Genomic DNA, 7,488 nt, shown 5'->3' with positions numbered 1-7,488 from the left:
TAACACCAGGGAACATGTCAGTGCATTCCAGCCACTCTGACCTTTTATCAGTTTCTGGAAGATACCCATCTCCTTCTTACCTCCCCACCTTTGTATTTCCGTTGGCCTGGAAGGCTCTTAACCAAGTTGTTCATGTGGCTGATTTCTTATCCTGTGGTTGTCAGCTTAATGCCAACTCCTCAGAGAGGCCCTTCTTGATCATCTTAGCTCAGTTAGGTCTTCCCTTCCTCTAGTTACTCTCCCAGCATCCTGTGTATTTCCTTCAGAGAGGTTAGTACAACCTGAATTACTTTATTTATTTACTTCTTTGTTTGTTTACTTATTTACCATCAGTGTCTCCTGTAAGCTCCAAGGACGTGGTCAAGGACCACATCTATCTTTTGGAACACTGAAGACCCCACTGCCTAACGCAGTGCCTGCTACATGTTGAATTGTCAATAAATATTTGTTGAAACAATTGATTAATAAATATTGTTACAGTCCTCCATTTTGTATTAATAGATGAGGAAGCTGTGCTTAAAATGTGACTAATGTCATAGAAATAGTAGGAAAGCCAAGCTTCCAAGGGGCATTCCAGGGCCCTTGTCAGGATGTTGAATCTCGTGTCACCGGACAGTGCTACCATATCAACAAACTGTCCCTTTCCCAATTTCCTATTCCACCCTCTTGATCCAGCACCCTGGGGATCTACTTCCAGCATATTCTCTGGGTTCCTGCTGGTGTAAGTTGCCAGATCCTGCAGCTCCTTTGCCATATAGACCTCTCCTCCTGTGTCAGACACTGCACTTACCCAGCTGGGCCATACTGGAACTCGATCCTGGTACTGCCTGGTTTCCAGGAGAGAAGTGGGGGCAGATTTCCAGCAGAGCCAGCATTGTTTTTTAAGACACCTGACTTCTTTGAAGCTTCAAGCAAGGAGAGGGTCTTATATCTTCCAACAAGGGAGTGGGCCACCCTCTGTCGGCTCAGATGTTCAGGGGAAGCCAGAAGATCCAGATACTTAGCCACCTGTGTCTAACAGGTATTCCCCAGCCTGACTCTCCCCATCCTACTCCTTTCCTGTCAGGACCCTGACTCTGTTGAAGGGGAGTTGCCCAGGCTGAGAATTCACTTCTCTGAATCAGCCAGCACCTGATTGATATGGGGGCACAAAACTGTGGTACTACTCACACTTAATTAAGACTTGTGCCTGGTCTTCACTTCAGTCTGCCCTCTGGCTGCCAGTGATGAGGGGCTCTTTAAAGGCTTCCAAGGAGGCCCTTTGACTGCCACACCTGGGTTTCAATTGGTCTTGATTACTCTAATCCTGTAATCTATACTTCAGTGCATCAGGATGCTTGGCAATAGCCTTCCAACTCAACCATCTTTCAAGTTATTCTTTTTCCTGTACTATCAAATACCAGAAACATCTACCTATATTCTGTCTTGGTTCACTAGAAGTGACAGTGTTAGCAATTGCACTACAGCTGCATGCTGGAGACTATCTTCAATGAAGACATTCGGACAGAACTGCTGCAAACTCCAGAATCTCATCCTTAGACTCAGACTTATAGGACTACTTCTGGTGTCAGCTCTCTTAGGTTGGGCCTTTGAACCTGACCCGGAGACCTAGATTCCTATCCAGTGACTGACTGAGGGAGTGCTCTCAGAAGACTTCTGAAGGGGAGGGAGGGACACAGAATAGGACAGGAAAAGAAGCTGGAAAAGATGCAGGTTTAGCTGAAGTCTAGTTTCAGCCTGATCCCACAGGGAGTTCTGGAGCGTGAGTAGTCCCACAGTTTCGTGCCCCCGTATCAATCAGATGTTGACTGCGAGATACCCCTGGAAGAAGGGTGTAATCTTCTAGGCATTTTCTGGAATTGTTGGCTGGAAGGCAATCCTCAGGGGAAGAGTATGAGCTGTTAGCAGCCAACACTCAGCTAGGGGGATGGGTGTACCAGTCTAGAGAAGGGATGCTGGGCCGGGCACCAACAGCATCTTCAATACAGATCTACTTGGGTGGGAAGAACGTGGAACCCAGAAAGAAGGAGTCAGACGCAAGAAGAAAGGGTAAGGCAAGAAATTTATAAACATTTGGGTATATCTAAATAAACACTCAGAAACAACAGTAACAGGAGAAGGGATGGCTAATTTGGAGATGGGGGTATAACTAAAAGGTGGAATTTAAACAATAAACATCAGTAGGGAATATGAGGTAATTGGAATTACAGGTTTCTAAGGCCCTTGTATCTTTGAGGTGAAGGGTAAAGACATTCATTCAATTTAGACTTCATTGTGTCAAATTATGCTTGTTAAAAACTTAACGGAGTTCCCAGGTGTAGGGAGTAAATTAAACACATGCATCAAATTTGATCCTCCCCAAATCCAATTAAAATGACTGAGTTTTTTTAAAGCTCTACATGGGTGAAGAAATGACAATAACAAAATTTTGGAAACTTTAAAGATGATGGAGTGACAAAAGACTTAGCAGACTCCCAAATTTAAATTACTAAGCCAGCAGCAGGAAAGCCAAGAAGCAACTTGCTCTACAATAAAGATCCTCAAAGTCTTAGGAATTGGCAACATCAGATGCTTTTAGAAGTCGGGTGAAGAGGAGATTCATTGGAAGTTTATTGAACAAACAGCTCACTAGATCCCTTCTGACCGTGAGAAGCTACACTACAGCTTCTCTTTCCCTGGAGGGCATATTCACAGGGGAAAGTAAACAGGGTTCTGGCCTGGGGATCCCCAGCAGGGTTGAAGTTGGGAACCCCTTATTGAAATAAGAGAGATTAAGAAAACGTATGCCTAACAAATACCAAGCCCTCTCCACCCCACTGTCTTGCTCAACTCAGCTCCTGAATCCTAGTAGCAGGGTGACTCTTCAGACAGGAGATTGGAAGGATCTTATCTGATCAGCCCTGGAGGAAATAACTAAAAGCAGTGACACCAGGGGTTCCCTCACTAAACTGCTCAGACTTACCATCTTCACCCAAATAAGAAATTAAACCAAGAAAGTGGAAGACCAGGGTTACAGGAGATGCATCCAGGATAGTAAAGATAGTAAGGCCAGGATGATGGTGAGGGAACATCCCAAGATGACAGCTTTGTGTCTTAGGAATCAGGTGTAAAGACTGAAAGAAAAGCCCTCAGAAGAACCTGAAAGATATTTCATCAGGAAGATGAAAGCAATGCATCTGAATATTTTAAGAGAATACTTAGAGTACTGGCAAAGAATTTGGGATTAAATTAGTGATAAGTGCTTAGAAAACTAAACGAACGATAAAACAAGACAGCTCCAGGGCAAGCAAAAAGCTGTTCAGGAAAGAAAAATTAATCTTAGTTTCCTACACGGCTCAGCTATGAATAGTTTATGCGTAGTCATATCAATGTAAACATATTGATTAATATCAAAAGCAAACAAACTATGACTGTATTATTAGAGTGTGAGGAGGAAAGAAGGCGCATATATGGTGGGAGCCATTGTGTTCCACAGTGGGAAATCAATAGATAATACCCCAAACTGGAAAATCGAGAAATATAAGCAAATGAATGTTCTTTAGAGACATTGAAGTAGATACCAATGTGACCAGTAAAAAGAAATGTAAATGATAGTTTCAGGGAAGGGAGGAGAGATATAAGACTCATGAGGAAATATTATATTTGAAAATTTTAACTATGTGCTTTTCAAAATTTTGATGAAATAAAATCTAAGTGTAAAGACAAAGATGGAATGGTAAAAAAATAAAACATTCAATTAAAAATATTTTAATGGCAACTACGAAAGGATGCAAAGAAATATATAACTTCCAAATCAGAATTAAGTGGAAAAAAGAAAAAAAAAAACTTGATCAATCTCTTAGAAAACAGGAGATAATAGCAGAAGCAAAGCAGAAGCATTGTATTAAAGAAAAAAAGTAAAAGAGTGAGATCCAACTTAGATAACCAGGCAAGCCTTGGAAGGGAGGTGTAAGAAGAAAGGGGTTTAACAGAATATATGGATATGTGTGACAGTCTTAGGTGAAATAAACTGATTCCCAGAATGAAAGACAAGGACTCAAACACTGCAGGACCATGATGACCTTGAGAAAAGGAAAGGAAAGGAAATAAAATACTCAATGGGTTCTGGGTGCTAGCCAATAGGTGGTGCTGTCTGCAAGAATAGCAAGGTTGCCATTGGAACAGCAGGATAGTGAAAAAGAAAACTTTAAAGTGCACGCAATGAACCATTCATATAATTCATTTTTTTTTTATTTTTTTTTTTATTTATTTATTTATTTTTTTTTTTGAGACAGAGTCTCACTCTGTTGCCCAGGCTAGAGTGAGTGCCATGGCGTTAGCCTAGCTCACAGCAACCTCAAACTCCTGAGCTCAAGGGATCCTCCTGTCTCAGCCTCCCGAGTAGCTGGGACTACAGGCATGCACCACCATGCCCGGCTAATTTTTTCTATATATATTTTTAGCTGTCCATATAATTTCTTTCTATTTTTTAGTAGAGATGGGGTCTCGCTCTTGCTCAGGCTGGTCTCGAACTCCTGAGCTCAAACGATCCGCCCACCTCGGCCTCCCAGAGTGCTAGGATTACAGGCGTGAGCCACCGCGCCCGGCCACCATTCATATAATTCATATAAGGACTTTTGCCAGCTAAGTGTTCGTAACCTGGGAATTACATATATTTCAGTATTCAATATATCACCCAACATTTAAATATTTCAATATTCACTCTATACAACCAACACTTAATTAGTACTAATGATTTGCCCCTATTGAGCAAAAGGAATTCTGGAGTGAAATAAACCCAATAACCAGTACCACTATTAAAAAAAAAAAAAATCTGTAAAATTACCATGTATTTATAAAATTTTCCATATACCACTTGATATTTATTCAATTGAACATCAGATATACTTTGTCTCAATTTCCAACATTCAAAGTAAATATTTTTATTCTATTTTATTATTTTTCTATTTTGTTTAATCACTAAAATTATTGTTGCATATTTTTAACATTTTTTAAAATAGAGAGTATTTCAGTAACTTTACAAATTAAACACATTTTTGCTGCCCAGTCTGGAAAACTAAACAAATATGAAAAAAATAGGAAAAGACACAGCAGAATAAATAAGCGAAATTGAAAATGGTTTTTGATTACTATTTTTACTCACAAGCTTTATAGAAACCTTTGATTGTTTCAAATCACTATGTGTATAACTGATCATAATTTAATAAAAAGATAGGTTTAATTAAATATATGTATATAGAAAAAAAAGACTTACAGGAAAAAGATAATTCTTTCTAGGTGAAGGGATTAGCCCTATTTTCTAAATAACCTAGAATGAATATGTATTATTCTTGTATTATTAATTGGGTTTGGGGGGATTGTTTTTAAATTAGAACAGTATGTTTGTAAAATTGGACCAGCATTGTCAGGAAGGATCAACCGTCAATGTCCCAATCTATTAATTAGTGTCCTTACTATGAACGCTGTGAGCAGTTGTAGGTTCCTATGAGAGTGCTCATTCTTGAAAGAGTAAAAGAAGTATAATGTAAGAAAATGTTCTTCCATCCTAAATTGGGTAATGGTAAGTGCTGAAAGATGTGTACTTGGCAGATAAGACTTCCAGGAAGAATTTAAAGACTGGCTGCAGAGGATAACTCTGGAAAAGGGACTTTAATAATGAAAAGGAATATGAATTGTTTTTGAGATACCATGACTTGAAAACATGGGAGCATGTCAAACAGGAGATGACAAGTGTGAATGAAGTACTTTGCTTTCAATATGACAAATGTTCGAGACAGAAAATGTCTCCCAGGACAAGAAAACTACTCAATCTAGAATAAGGAAGTTAGCTATAGAGAGAATCGTTTAATCAAGGAACTGAGCGGAAGACCTAGGATCTAGCGTCTTTTATCTCAAAGGAGCTGGAAGAAACAGCTCTGGACATAAATTAAAGGTAGTAGTAAGGATGGATCAGAAAGACAGACAAACTAAAACTAGGAGTCACACCTAGAAAATACCTGAATATGTATTAATTTTTACCAAGCTAAAGTGAAAAACAAAATGTTTATTACTATCTGTGCTAAATTTGTATGTATGGGATATGGTGCATTGTGGATGCTGGGCCCTTGAGGCCATGAGACTGACAACACTGAGAAGGGGAAGATTGGATAAAAAGGATTGAGGGAGGTCTTAAAGTCTTGGTAAATTTGGTCAGTTGCTGGGATTTGTGGGCAAAAGAAAGTTTCAGGGAATTAAGTAAAGAGCATTGGAGTTAAGAGCATGGAGCTTCAGAGAGTTATTAGCATTGAGAGCCAGAAAGGTGCCCAGAATAAGAGCTCGCTGAGACTTCCCACCCTGAGATAACTTCAGGACAGTAATTTTCACATTCAAAAAACTTTCTTCTTGCATGTAACGGGATGGTTTATGGAAGCAGATTCTGAAGGAGAGGTGAAAAAGAGAAGACATGCCCTGGAGGTTTGGAGGAAGAACTGCAAGCCAACCTCCTCAGCAAGCCCTCTATACCAGCCCCAAATCACCACCCTTTGTTCCAGTGCGTAGGAAGTTACTTAAGGTGTGGGAGCAGCATGAGCGACTACAGATAGGGGATCATTATCACCATTTTTATTTCATGGTATCCTCAAATATTCTGAGAAAGACATAGTGGCTGCTGTCTCTCAACCACAGAAACTGATGAGGGCAGTAGGGGCTTGCTTTGGGAAAAAGTCTGAACATTGGGACTCAACCGATGTGGAAGGTAGAGACCCGAGGGTGCAGTCAAAATCTAGACAGCCTTGTGTAGTACGGACAAGGAGACAAATTCCACTCCCCAAATCATAGAATAACAAGATGAAGGGACATTTCTAGAAGGCTGAAAAAAATTTTGAGTAAATAAGGTGAAAGCAGTAACTTTGAGAAACTCCCTACTCTACATAGTAGTGCACGCTGAAAATATGTATTAATTTAGTGCAGACAATATGACAAGGGCTGGGAATAAAGTTAGTCCCTGCCCTCATGGGGCTCGTGTTCCAAATGGGATGATGGATATAAAATAATTCCACAAGTAAATAAATAGGTCAGTTGTAGGAAATCAGACAAAAGAGAAGAAAAGAAAAAGGCCATGGTGGCTAGGAAAGAAAATCTTTATAAAATGTAACAACATGTTAAATATGTTGCCATCAATTTCCTTATTAATAGGTTTTAATGCCTCCAGCTTTCTCTAGGAGTTTCCAGGTTTACTAGAAATAGATGGTGTGTGAATTTTTAGATTAAAAAATGTTTCAGTATGGATTTATTACTTATTATGGCCTTTTCTTCCTTGAAATGGGTGATTATGAGGCAGAAATTCAGGACAAAGGAGCTGGAAAATATTCATGAGACTCAGGAACAAAGCTATTACGCCAATTGCAAGGTTTCATTATAAGCACTTTATATATAGTTCATAGTTATCACATCTGTAAAACCAAAGATGCTGCTTACTTGGCTGAACCCAATCGATATTTGTTTACCATT

Source organism: Eulemur rufifrons, chromosome 28, assembly GCF_041146395.1.
Source record: "Eulemur rufifrons isolate Redbay chromosome 28, OSU_ERuf_1, whole genome shotgun sequence".
Taxonomy (NCBI): domain Eukaryota; kingdom Metazoa; phylum Chordata; class Mammalia; order Primates; family Lemuridae; genus Eulemur; species Eulemur rufifrons.
This window is presented reverse-complemented; position numbering follows the sequence as displayed.